Source organism: Ambystoma mexicanum, chromosome 13 (genome assembly GCF_040938575.1).
Source record: "Ambystoma mexicanum isolate Mex_15411 chromosome 13, UKY_AmexF1_1, whole genome shotgun sequence".
Taxonomy (NCBI): domain Eukaryota; kingdom Metazoa; phylum Chordata; class Amphibia; order Caudata; family Ambystomatidae; genus Ambystoma; species Ambystoma mexicanum.
This window is the reverse complement of record NC_090938.1, coordinates 343578442-343592898: the sequence shown is the minus strand read 5'-3', so window position 1 is coordinate 343592898 and position 14457 is coordinate 343578442. Positions and strand designations below refer to the sequence as shown.

Here is a 14457-nt window from a genome sequence, read left to right as displayed (position 1 = left end):
ATTTGAATTTGTAAAGCGAGCTACAACCCAAGGGCATCGAGGCGCTGTTGCAAGAATATGTCTTAGTTACAGAATTTAGGCTTAACTCATGGTTACAATGAGCAGGGACCTAGCTATAGGTCTGTAATTTTGATTCTAGCTGCTTTTACGTGCAGCTACCCTGCATCTTTTCCACAGGGATAGTACTGTAGGTCTGTAATTTCGATTCTAGCTACTGTTTTGTGCCACTACCTTGCATTTCTTTCCACAGAGATGGTGCCATAGGTCAGTATTTTGAACCTAGCCACTGCTTGCAGCTTTTCCACAGGGATGGTGCCATGGGGCTGTATTGCCACTACCTTGCATATTTACCAAAGGGGCAGTGTTGCAGGCTTGCATTTTGAATATTGCTGCTGTCGTTTGCTTTTCCCACAGGTATAGTGCTATAGGCTTGCATCTCGAATCCTACAGGCATTCTCTTGTACCTATAGCACTCCATCTCAATGGAACATAGCCGCATCCCACCCAGAGCATGGCCACTAACCTGCATACAGCTGCAGAAATTAATTACTCTACTTCACAACGCACATCACCTCTGCCATTAGAATACAGCAGAGCCCCACGACAAAAATTCAGTCCAGCTGGGCACAATCGGTCTCCTTGACTCGCCTACTCTCGTGACAGTATCACAGCACTTATTCAGTAGCCAGAGCTCAATAGCAGGAACTTAGCCACACCTCCCCATCTTTGTTCAAGCTAAAATGCACACCCATTCTAAAAAAAGTCACTGTCCATTCTCAAACCTCAGTCCTCCAAGGGCGTTCACCCCACAGCGCTTTGAGGCCATACCCATGGAATTGGGCGCTATACAAATGCCATCCAACGTACCATAACGCAACAAAGAGCACTCTAAATGACAAGTTAGGCAGAATGTATTGTCACGAATCCCTGGATGTCGACCTTCTCCCCTGGGGGAGCCCCTTCCCATGAGGCCAGGGAGGTGAGGTTGCTACCAGATTGTCCCCCTCGGGTGGTACTCGGCGGGTGGATCTCAAGGTGAGGGAAGCCCCTATCGGATTAGGGACGACCTGGGGGAGAACATGGTATCCCCATGGCCCACCTTCCTCACCAACCCCCTACAACACCATTCCTAGTGTTCCTATTGGTTTCCATAAACCCATTAAGGTAGGAAGTACTGTACCTGTATCCCTCAAGTACTGCGATGAGGAAGAGACCAACTGACTCACTAGGAGTTCTCAAGATCAGTATTGGGACACAGAAGCATAAATAGCACCTCTATAAACTGCTTCTGGCTCCAGGGTGTATGGGGTGGGCAGGAAGTGAGGGAGGTGCCCAAAACTCCCTGTGCTTAGTCTGCTATGAGACCCAAATGCACTTTGTAGTAATTGGCCGGCTGACTGTCCGGCAAGGACAGCCACCCTGCTGGATCACCGACAGCTAGGCTGGAATGAATGGGAGAGAACTGAATAAAAGGCAAGGCTTTTGGCTTGGAAGGCGGAGTCGACCACTGGACGAAGGAACTGAAGAAGAACTTGAAGACACCTGCTGCAACTCCTGGACGGTTGGTTTGCCCGGTGAAGCCCTGCTGCTGTGCTGAAATTCCAAATTCGTATCGACAAACCCCTGCAAGGACGACTTCTCCACTTGAGTTGGTGGGACCAATCAACTCCAAAGTAAGCCACCTGGATATCCTTCTCGGAGCTGGTTGAATTTCCACAGAGTTGCTGCTGGAAACTGTATAGCCAGACAGAGGAACACCAGATTGTGTGCGTTGCTTTTAAGTTGGGCAAGAGCTCCAGGAAGCTTCTACGGACTCCCAGGAAGCAGGACTGAGCGAGCCTTAGCCCCCTCATCAGAGTGCGGGACCCAAGAAGCAAGTAAATTCCATCTCGACAGCCAGAAACCGTGTTGTTGCTATTTGCGGTAGTCCCGAGGAGCTGAAACACTGAAGTGCCACTTGTTAGAAAGATTGCCGGTTGCGAGCGGTGACCGTCCCATTGCAGTGCAGGAGTCCCCAGAAGTCCTCCCTCTTGTCCCCACGACTGAGGCCCAGGAACAGTGAGATCTACAGAGCTGCACAGGAACAGAAGTCATCTGCTGCACTTTTTCTTCAATACAAAGGTACTGTGAAGTCTGAGAGAACCTACCTCCCATTGTAGAGTTGCTTGCATCTTCTACCTTTCACAAGTCTAACAGCTTGTGGCCCATTTGATTCTTCTTTTCTTCAAAGACTCCTAAAACATTGTGAAAAGACTTTCTACTTACCAGCACCCTAGCAATTGAAGTCACCTGACTGTGTAGGTAGTGTCTGTGGGCCATCCCAAAAGGGTATCTACTGATTTAGAAACATTGAGAGGGTGTATGTTATGAAGTGTATTTCAGTGTTACTGTTAGAATAAACCTTCTTCAGAAGGGAGCAATATAACTGACAAATGTATGATTGTTTATTCAAGAAACCTTGTGTGTAAGATTATTTGAATACTTGTCACTGTGAATCTCCCCTACAGCTCACATTGACCCCTCTTGAGATAACCCTGGCTGCTCAAGACGCTACCAATACTGTGTAGTACAAGCTTATACCAAAGGTTGGGTTTCCTATACCTGTAGTCAGAGTTGTTGTAGTGCACCCAAAGGGTACTGCATACAAACTTTGCCTAACATGTGTTCGGTTGAGAGCCTAGGAATAGAGCAATCTGACAAGGACTTGGGAAAGTTTATGGAGAATCCCAGAGACGTCAGATATCGAACAATGGTGTTGGTGTGCAGCAGGGCTAGTTGGTGAGACTGATCGGATCAACCAGTCATCTAGAAAGGGATAGCCATGCACCCATGTATGGCGTAGATGAGGGGCCACTGGGTGAGGCACTTTGGTGAACACCCTTGGGGAAGACTTTAGGCTGAAGGGCAGAGCCCTGAACTAGTAGTGCTTCCCTTGCACCATGAAGCGCAGGAACAGTCTGTGCTTCTGATGGCTGGGTATATGGAAGTACACATCTTCCAGATCTAGAGAGAATATCTCCTAGTTCCAGCTGCTCTAGAACCTGCTCCAACCACCCTGAACATTCATGATTTGAGGAATTTGTTGAGCTCCCCGAGATCCAGAATGATTCTCCACAAACCGTTTTTCTTGCTCCCAACAAGCACCTGGAGTACACACCAGAGCCCCGGAGCGGTGTCAGAACTGGTTCTATATCTCCCTTTTTGAGTAGGGACTGAACTTCTTGTAGTAGGCAGCAAAGATGTAGCTCCCTTTTGCGTACGGGTGGAATGGAGACACTTTCCCAAGAATTCAAGTTTGTGTCCTCTGTACAATGTTGAGCATCAATTTGTCAATGATCTTCCACTGTTCGGCAAAATCGAGCCTTCGTCGGGCCTCGCTCTGGGTGCTGAAGTGGGGGTACAGACTCTGATCTTGGTCAGGAATGCTTTGTAGTCTGGGTACAGGTTTTGGATCCCGCCGCCTCTGCATATCGCTTTATGCTTGCAATCTCCCATGCTAGGCAGCCTGTGAGGAAGTGCAAGACGGTTGAATATAGGACGGCTGTTGAACTCAGAGGTTCTGGAGAGTCTCCCTTTCCCAGAACGAAAAGGTTGCTGCTGTGTCTGTCATAATCACTAGGAGGGTGTTGTCGAGCTCCTTACCAAAGAGGTTGACACCATCAAAGGGCATGTCAATCTTTGATTGTACATCAGGCAGAAATTGGTGGCTTTCAACCAGCCTTGACGCCGTAGGACAGCTGCATTCCCCATTTGGCGGAAAGCAGTGTTCAATGCCTCCTTCCACTTCCAGTCAGTTAAGAAATCCAAGAGAGGCCACATTTTGCACCATAGCTCTCGATCATAACTGGAAAGAATGGCAAGGAAATTTGCAGCTTGATCGCGCTAGCCACACTGGTAATGCGTTTTCCGAATGCATCCAGCTGCTTTACCCCGGTCTGGTGGAACCAGAAACTGGGATGAAGGGTTAGCTGAAATCTTTCTGGCTGTTGCCGAAACCCCTGAATCAGGTGATGGCCATGAAGGCAGACAGTTGGTTGCGCCCTCTGGAACTATTTCTTTTCCAGGCGGTCCTTTTTTGGTGGTGCTGAAAACTGATTCTGCATTACTATGAGGCTATACTCCCAGATGTCGTCCAACAGAGCAATGGCAGCCACCGATTTCCTGGAGGCTTTCCCTCTTTGGAACTGTTGGGGAGAATTCTCATTTCTGTGCTAATTTCCTTCAACCTTAGAGACCCCCAGCTCTTTTGCTGGACTTTAGGACTTTATAATTTTAACCGTGGAGTGGGACCTTGATCTCACTCGCTCATGTGTTTTTACCCAATTTGGATTATGAGCCTGAAACTCCATAAGCATCTACTTTTTGTATGGTGACACGCAGCACCTTCAGTGCAGTGTTAGGGAGAATTCTCACTTATGGCTAATTTCCCTTTCCTATAGAGTCCCCCAGCAGCTTTGCTGGATTTGAAGGGTTTATTTCTTTTTACCTGCTAAGAGTGAGACTCTTTTTCCCACTCTTAGGCATTTTTGCCATGTGTGTTCTAGGCTATTTTTGTGTTTAATGCCTATGGGGTCTTTTCTCTCACCCATAGGAACCATCTTTATGCGCATGTGTCACAGCACCCTCCGTGCAGTGGCACAGGGGTGTCGTAGCGACCCCCAAACAGACTCCATACCCTGGGGCTGACTACCGTCTCCCAAGGCATGTAAAGTCCCCATTGACTTTAGTCGATTTTTATGAACTTAACCAGTACACCCCATCTTAATATGGAAGTACTGGAAGGGGTTAATAGTTTTCCCCCTATGTTCATTTTCGAGAGGGTACCTTAAAGTCCCCCTCTACAAAGTTTCTGGCTGGTGGCAGTGGTTACTACCTTTTATATTCAACCGCAAATATTTCTCTATGGGATTTTCCCATTGGTTGAGGCTACTACTTTTACTGACAGCCTCTAACATATCGCTGGTTTATTTTATTATTAACTTTACTTCGGTAGGTTTTATTTGCCAGAACTTTGATAAAACTTTTTTCTTGAGTCTTACCCCATTTTCCTAACCCAGGTCGGGGATCCTTTGTTCGTCCTTTTGGCGGGATTCTGCCAAGAAGCCTTCCTTTCGGCGCCACTGAGTCTGGGGTGGGTCTGTTTGGGAGGGGGAGTAGAACCCCCCGGACAGAGTTGCCACAGCAACTCAGGTCGCACTCTAACCTGATAGGCTGGAGGGTCTCCCGCCAAGAAGACCACTCCACTGTGTGAGTGACAGCTAGGCTATATGAATGGGTCTCTTTCTGCATAAAAGCAGGGTCCAGAGGACTGGAAGAGCAAGACGTCGTCACTGGAACTACGGAACCGAAGGGAAGAGAAGCCAGACACATCTTCAGCATCTACACCACCGGTGAAGCCCTGCTGGATCGTCTCGCCACTTTTCTTCCACACAACGAGAGGAGATCTTCAGCATAGGAGCCTCCTTCCTTTGAGCTGGTGGTGTCAACCAGTTCACCTATCGCATCCTCGGACCTGCCTTGGTCGACTCGACAGTGCCCCGCACCTAAAAACCGGACAGCCAAGAAGCTATCGACCCGGACCACGATTAAAAGGAGCGTACCTTTTAAACTTTGTTTGGCAGCACCGCGGCTGGTTTCATCCCTGGGTAGTGCAGCGACTCGAACCTTCCTCCAAGACGAGAGCCTCTCTTCCTCTGTTGGATCCCTCGATCTGCAGGAACTACCAGGAACAACCGCCACCGCAGGAGCCACTTCTCCACGTTTAAGGTACATTGTTACGCCAGGCCGCCCTTTCTTCGTGGTAGCCCTAAAGGTTTTAAATCCTTTAACTACTTGTGGGGTCGGCCGCCCTCTCTCTTAACATGGTCTTTCGCCTTGCATCTACCTCTTCAAAAGTTTTCTACTAAAGACAAGCAGCTACAAGAACATTTTTGCTGCTAAGCTCTTGGTCTTGTACCACTGACTGGCTCAGGCCTATTGACTCTGGCTGATTTGTTAGATCTGCTCTCACTAGATTAGTTTTCAATGAGAAATGTGTTGATGCACCTAAATCTTCTAAACCCCTCTTACCTCCTACTGTTTTAACTTGTGGAGTGCCATTTTGCTCAGTTTTCATTCACTTGTCTTTTGGTTAAAGTGTTACTGTGCATTACCTGTTCACAATACCTCAGGGAAGTGTTGCTAGGGGGTGTCTGAAGATATTTTGACTTAACTTGTACTTTGTTAAGAGTGCCATTTGTAGTTGGTTTTCACTCTACCGCAAACTTGTCTACAATTGAATAGGGAGTTGTACTTGCTTTTCTTTTGACTAAACTCAACTTCCTTTATTAACTGTGATCTGTGTGTTGACTTATAAGTGTATAAAATATATTTCCCTTTATTTTAATACAAAACTTTGGTCAGTGTTTCCTTGCTCCATAGTACTGTACTGCCTAATGTGTCAACCCTGAATTCTACTCATCTCCCTCTTGAGATAGGTCTGACTGCTCAGCCACAGCTACCAACTAGATCTTTGTGGTACAGACTGATACCAAAGGCGATTTATTGCTCTCACCTGTAGTCCTAATCTAGGGTAGTGCTCCCTAAGGGAACTTCCCTGGATTCTGCCAAACAAGTGTCAGAGAAATCCTTTAGATTTCTCATAAGGTTTAAATACCTTTTCCTGTGTGAACTACTGCTCCCAAGAATAGTAAAGTGAAATTGACTGTACTTAACTTTTCTCTTTGTAGGTCCAGCACACACACCATCTTATGTGGAGTGCTGGGGGTTACCTAGTAGCCCCTTATCCAACATAATCATGTAAAAAAAAAATGTATGTTACCCTCACTACTTTTAATGGCTGGTGGCAGTGGTTTAGTTTTCCTAACATTGTGCTTTGCTAGCGCAGGCTGAACCCTCAGCTGCAGTATAGCACCCATGGGTGACCATTTTGTCAAAATGGGCCGTTTTTTTTGCCGCCATTTTCTGGTTGTGTGGTCTTTCTTGGGTTTTACTCTGTGCGTTGAGACCAGTTTGAGCCCTTTGTTAGTTTCAACTTTGGCGGGCTTCAGCCCTAAAGCCCACCTCTGGCTCCAGTGTGCCTGGAAAGGCAGGATGTGAGTGAGGGTACCGAAAACTCCCCTGTCCTTTGTCTCTACGAATGCCTGAATGCAACTAGTCCCGATTGGCTGGCTGGCCTTTCAGAACAGACACCCTGCTGTGTGATTGACAGCTTAGGCTGTTCATGAATGGGAGAAACCTGCTTAAAAAGGCGAGGGTTTTGGGAGAGTCTACCACTGGGAGAAACACCCGAAGAAACCATGAACGAAGCTTGCTGTAACATTCTGGACCTTTGAATTGCCCGGTGAAGCCCTGCTGCTGTGCTGAACTCCTTTTTCACCTCGACCGAGAAGCTCTGGACGGAAAACTTCTCCCCTTGGGTTAGTGGGACCAACAAACCCTGTGACGATCTCCACTGGACCACCAACCCTGACTGGCTGTACTTCTTCGTTGCTGTGAGAGCCCAATGCCGGGGGTCGAGTGTCCGTAGTAGAGTGCAATGTCTGCTGTGGAACAAATCCGGCAACAAGCTCCAGGAGACTCCAAAGGCCCCTTCCAGAAGCAGGTCCTCCAGATCCAGAGAACCCTCACCAGAGTGCAGGACCGAGGGAGCGAAGAGTCCAACCTGTGTCCGAGATCAGCAACGGTGCTGTTTGCTAAGCGCTGAAACAGCAAAGTGCCGCTGAATCTAAAAAGAGCCAATAGCTGCAGACAACCTCCCAAGTACCGCCGCAGGAGCTCGTCAGACATCCTCCCTCTTGTCCCCATGATTGAGGCTCAGGAACAAGGGTCTGCACCGATGTAGCAAGACAGAATCCAGCTGGACCTCTTCTTCAAACCAGAGGTACTGTTTAGGCTTGGGGTACTTACCTTATTGCCTTCAGCCACGCTCTTTTTACTTGGGAATTACATTGGCTTACTTTTTCAAGTTGATTTCAACTCTCTTCTCACAGGCTTAACAGATTGTGACCCTACAAGTTATGCAAGACTTTGATCTAAGAAGTGCATCAGATCCATAAACTGTGTCCCAAATGACTTTGGCTGTCCAGGCTCCCTGAAGACTCTTCTAGTGAATACGGTTTGTCCCTCATAGGCGGTAGCTTGTTGTATACTGTTACTGCTGGGAAAGGCTTATCTAGATTTCATTGGAAGATTTAGTGGTCCTCACACAATGTGAAACTGTCTAACCTTTTCCCTTCCCTAACCTTTCCTTTCTGCAATCTCAGAATCTGCAAACATTACTAGTGTGGTATATAAATGCCATTACTGTCCTTGCGATTGAAGTCACCTCAGGGTGAAGAAATTGCGTAAGAAGCATATACAAAGATTATCCACTAACCAGTTTCGATTCTGAAAAGTTATTTTAAAGTATATTTACATTGTAACAACGAATTGCCCTTTCAAAGAACGCTTATTTAAAAAAGTATGTTAATTAAATAACTATTTATAACTGAAACCTTGGGTGCAAATGTTACTTGGCTACCTGCATTTACGGACTTCGTTTGTACAGCTAAAGCTCACATGTACCCCTCTTGAGATAGGCCTGACTGCAGTCACACTACCAACCAGTGTAGTACAGACCAATATCAAAAGGTGGGTTACCTAATAGCAAGCAGATCAGTGTTGTGTAGTCTCACACAGTGTGACTGCACCAATTCCTACCCAACACTCTACAAGCTGACCACCTCCTCAGAAGCTTAATCGCCTGAGGACAACATGGGAACCTGCCTAGACTAAGCACATTTACAGCCTCCCCATACTCCCCTGGCTCGGAGAAACAGCCTGGGAATCAGAAAACAATCGTCCTTATGAAGGGTCTTGGTGTCTTATCCTGCACCTGTGTCTCGAACTTGAAACTTAAGATGGTCGCCAATCATCATGCATAGCGACACCCTCTTGAAACCATAACCGCCTGCCGCAGAAGTGCTTTTCTTGGTGCCACGGTTTGCTTTCCTGGCAGACGCTTCTTGCAATCTTTTCTTTGTTACAAACCTTATCCTAGGACATCCACTTCATCATCAAGAATCTTCTGCAGGACTCACTCCAGTGGAACATCAGGAACCGCTCCTTGGGGACACTTTTGCATAAGGTAACTTTTTTCTGCAAAAAACTGCCTTAAGTCTGCACAACTGGGTGCTCTTCATCTCTCCAAAACCTGCTGACCTAGATAAGGACATTTTCTACATACCTGTTACTTTTCTAAGACTCTTTCTAAACTTTAAAGAATGCTTCTAGAAACTTGTTTTTACTTACCCGATATGATATGGCATTTGTACACAAGTGTTTCTAGGCGCAACAAGACAAGGAGGGGGGGGGGGACAAAGGGAGGACAACATAATGATCTTACTAGGCCTTGTGTCATTCAGATCGTGCAAGTGCGGGGAAGGGGAGAAGTGCCAGGGGGGAGGGGAAGTGCAGTTAACTCACAAGTGCAGCCAGCGGGTGGCTCATAAGTGCACAGAGAAGTGACTTTAGGATTGCAGATACAGACCCTTAAGTGCTGGGGAGCACAGTAACACTTCAAGGGCAACTGGACATGCTGGAGCCTGGGCCAGAGTTCAGAGTGTGACCAGGTGACCATTGCACAGGGCAGTCAGGAGGGGGGAGGAAGAGAAAGCAGCAGCAAAAAAGGAAGGTCTTGAGTTGCTTCCGGAACCAGAGGTGGTTCTGCTCAAGTTTGAGAGAGGCAGGGAGGCTGTTCCAGAGGGAGGCCCCAGCTCAGGAGAAAGATCTTCCCCAAACTCTCTGCTCGGAGAAGCGTCTGGCCCTCAGAGTTGGAGGTGGATGAGCGGAGAGCTCGATAAGGAAGATGTTTTGGAAGAGAAAGTTGGGGGTAGAGCGGTTCCAGGTCCCAGAAAGTCTTGTGGACGATGCAGAGGATTTTGAACTTTATCATTGCAGCCATGGGGAGCCAGTGTAGAGATTTCAGAGCTGGAGAGATACGATCCCTGGGTTTGAGGCCTAGGACAAGTCTTGCAGTCCTGTTCTGGATAAGTTGTAAAGGTCAAAGAGTAGAGGCAGGAAGATTTAGAAAGAGGCTGTTGCAATAGTCCAGCTTAGAGAGGACCAGAGCTCGAGACAGTAAGCTTCTGGGGAAAGTGAGAAAAGGAAGAATACCTAGGAGGAGGTGCAGCTGATAGTTTGACTTCTTAGGGATGTCAGGTGTGAGGAGAGAGGGTGGAGTCGAAGATGACACCAAGGTTCGTAGCCTCGCAGGAAGGAGCAGGAATAGGGTGGCAGGAGAGGAAAGGAGGGAGAGGGTGTCTCAATGAGGAGGATCTCAGTCTTACTGGCATTAAGGCAGAGATCATTGGTGGCACAACATTCCTGAATTGCAACCAGACAGTCTGGTATGAGAGAAGGAGAGGTGGCTGAGGGGAGCCTGAAAGAGAGCAGCGTGTCATCCACATAACATTGAAAATTGGAGCAGACAGTAACAATGCGGTGGGCAAGAGGTGCCAGGTAGGGGTTGGAGAGCCAGAGAGAGAGGTTACACTGCAGCATCTTTTTTTTTATTAATAAATGTATTTAATTGTAGTGTTTCTTCTACCTTCCTTTTTGTATATAAAGATTCCATTTCCATAAAAGTATGTGGGGACATTCTCTCATAGGGTAAAAAGGAATAGTGTGCATTGTAGCAGTCATGGGAGCGAGGCCTAGGCTGCTCCGCTACGACTGCCGCTTAGAGACCCATGTCACCTTCACAGAATTACTGTATGAACCTCAGTAAGATACACATACAGTCCCTGAACACAAGGCTCACGGAATCTCCTGCTAACATCCATCCAGATCCTGCCATGAAGGCCGGTAGGAAATATTTTCAATTTGCAGCTTTCACTCCATTGGTATAAATGGACTCTAACCACCCCCCCTCAACCCATCCCTACCCCCTTCAAACCGTTTGCTATTGTTCAATTTCTGTCCCGAATTTTGGAAGTAAATGAAGCAGTTTTGTTTGACCTTCCTTGCTTAGCTCCTCTGTTTTCGGGCAAATGATCAGTCCCTAAGGCTACCAGTGCAGGGGTCTCCCATTGTGAGATTCACTGTTGTAAGCTTCACATGTCCCCTTGCAGTGAAGTACAGCAGGGGTACTTTGTATGCCTTTTCTTTTATATTAACATTGGTTACTTTTAGGATGTGTCCAAGATGGGCTGGCGGCAGTAGATATTTTTCTACCTTGCTTTTCCTTTTTCTCAAAATGCACCATTGTATTTTACTGCATGAAGCCATTGTAATTTACTGCAGGAAGCCATTGTAATTACCATATTGAAGTAATGACTAATCCACAGAAGACCAAGTAAGATCCAGGAACAAGTATTTTGTATCTTAAGCAGGCCCTCCTGTCCAGATTGACAATCTGTGCAATCACCAAGCCTTTTTTGTATATTAGTGTGAAAGCCTGTGTACACAGGCCAAAGAGCATGAGGAGAGACATTTTCAGGAGATGACTATCAGACAAACACACGTTATCAGTATCAGTAGGCTACAGAAGATAGTTTTCAATCAAACAGTAGGACCACTATATATTTCCCAAGGAAACAGCTCCCTCTAGTGGTGACGTGAAAAGGGCAGTCTCTACTGCGCAAGACTGCATCGGACAAAGATATATCTGGCCTTTTATTATATTATGGCTTTCATGCCCTGCCAGGGGGGGCAGGCATGACATTTACTGGCCCGGCAGCCTGAGCTAAGGCAGGCCCGAGTTGTGGGCCGTTAAAGGCCATGTCCGCCCGACTGGTAGGGCATGAAAGCCATTCACACCGCTGGGTGCAAAACGCTTCATAATTTTTCATTGGGAGATATGCACTGCGTGCAAGCGGTCTCCCGATGAAAAATGTAAATAAAATGTTAAAAGATGGCTGCCATCAGGGGTGTTAGGACTGGAAAAAATCCGGGGCTACGCCACTGGCGGGACTAGGGGCTAGCTAACCTTTTTAGTTGTAGCTTCTGAGCTTATACCCGGGGCAATAACCAAAAGACCCGGGGCTATAGCCCCCTAAACCCTGCCCTAGCAACGCCTCTGGCTGCCACCATATGGAAAAGGGACCAAGGAGCACCAGGATCTCTGCGCATTGCTCTGGTCCCACAGGTAAGTGGAGGGGGTGGGGAGAGGATATACTACTGTTTGGAACCCTGGGTGGTTCCACGTTTCCCAGGAAACCAATAACATGCTGTGATGCTACTGGAACTAAACATAGCATCTAGATAAACAAAATTAACATGAAATTATGCACATGATAAACAGGTTTACAATGACAGTTATATACAAGCCTTATTATACATTACCACCATGGCAGGTATATACATGCTTCAAAACGACCATCTTGTCGCTTGGCCTTCTTTATGACCTCCCCACCCCCCTCACGCCAAGAAATGCCATAGAAGGCAACCCCTTTCCCGGACAAAACAGTTTCTGGGGAAAAGCCGTGGTGGCATCTGGCCGCATGCAAGTGCTAGGACTGCTTAGTCCCAATCTACACACTTGTCAATTGGTTGTTCTGTTGCTGGGCAGATATGGGGTAAGAGGCTAACCACAATTGGAAAACTCATGTCAGTTTGAATGGCACAGATCCTTACTTTTGGTGAGCTGGAGGTAACCCTGGCTGCAATTGGGGATAAATGAAGACTCCTGCAGTGGATCTTCATGTTAGGGAGAATTCTCTCTATAGGCTGAATTTCCTAACCTAGTGAGTCCCCCAGCAGCTTTGCTGGATTTCTGGAGTTTGTTTTTTTCTCCTGCCAAGAGTGAGACTCTTTTTCTCCCACTCTTGGACATGATTTATGGTGCTCCTTTGACTGTTAATGTGTTTTATGGGCTCCTTTACTCCATAGGGTCTCATGTGTTTTTACTATGTGTGTTACACAGCACCCTCCGTACAGTAACACAGGGGTGTCATAGTGACACCCCACCATAGACTCCATACCCTGGTCACCATTGGCTTTACTAGTCCCAAATTATTAACAGAAACCAGTACAAACCATATTGTGGACGTACTGGTCGGGGCAATTCGATTGCACCGGGGTCTGTTAGTCGAGGGGGCACGTCTCCGTCCCCCCTGTTCGAGTTTTGGCTGGTGGCAATGGATACTACTTTTTATATTCAACCGCAAATATTTCCCTATGGGAATTTCCCATTGTTCGAGGCTACCAACTTTAATTATTTAACTCTCATAGCCTCTAACATACTGCCGGTTTATTTAATTAATATTAATTCACCGGTTGGTATTTTTTGCCAGGACTCGATAATAAAATGGGGTTTGTGTTCTCTTCTGTGACTCCAACCCAAGTCGAGCTCTTAGTTCTACTTTTTTGGCAAGCTTCTCCACAGAAGCCTCCAAAAGTGGTGCCACTCTGTCTGGGTACCACAGGGGGTGTGGGAGGGGGTCTAGGCACCCTGGACTGAGTTACCTTGGTAACTCAAGTCGCACTCTTGTGCGATTGGCCCAAGTGGTGAGCCGGCCGGCTCACCACTTAGCATGTTGATTGACAGCTAGGCTGAGTGAATGGGGGTATGCTGCATAAAAGCAGGGCTTTGGGGACTGGAACTTCAGAAGTCGCCACAGGACCTGAGAATCCGACGAGGGAGAAGCTGAGCCGACCTACCACGACGACACCACCGGTGGAGCCCTGCGGAACCGACTCACCACTTCCCGACGACAGAGAAGATCTCCCGGCTGGAGAGGCTTCTTCCCCCGACTGGTGGGTACAACCAGTTTACCTTCTTCTCTTCGTACCCCCGACCGGTTTGTGGTCGAACTGCCCGTGCCAAGCACCCCAGCAGCCGGATAGCCACTTACCACTGGACCGCAAATCAACGGACCGCTCCTTGTACCTGAGAAACTCTGCGGCTGGTTTCTTCCCTGGCAGTGCAACGGACTCCTGTCTTCCTCCCCGACGAGATCCTCTCTTCCCCCGGACGAAGCACCGACTTGCATCCGCTGCCAGGAACAACTGCCCCCGCTGGAGTGTTCTCACCACTTTAAGGTACCGTGTCCGCCAGGCCTCCCTTTCTAAAGATTGCTACAAGGTAATAATAACCCCTTAACCTTCTGGGCTGGGCTGGGTGCCTTGACCCTCTAACTGGTCCCTTTCTTTGGTCCAACTCCTTTTTGAACCGTTACAAGACTTTTGTGCATTGCAACCGTGTGACCTTGGACACATTTCGTTTTGATCCTCTTAAATCAGATCCGGCCTACTGACTCTGAATTCACGGTGTTACTTTGCCTTCCTCTCTTGTTGTGTTCGTGAAAAAGTGTTGGGATCTGTTTCAATTTATTCTCTGCTTTTCTCTCCCTTTTTAAAACAAATTATTAGAGTGCCATCTACGTTAAGCACTCACTGCTGTCTGAAAAAAAGTGGGGCTTTACTTAAGACTTGTCTAATATTCTTTTAAGGGAGTGTATATCTTTTAGTGACCAT

The 14457-nt window shown here is 47.4% G+C and overlaps 1 protein-coding gene across 1 annotated transcript in view; it reads right to left on the bottom strand.

Moving 5' to 3' along the window:
- The window catches only part of PRMT5 (protein arginine methyltransferase 5), a 630581-nt gene that overhangs the window by 70312 nt on the left and 545812 nt on the right, over positions 1-14457 (bottom strand). The window lies entirely within an intron of this gene.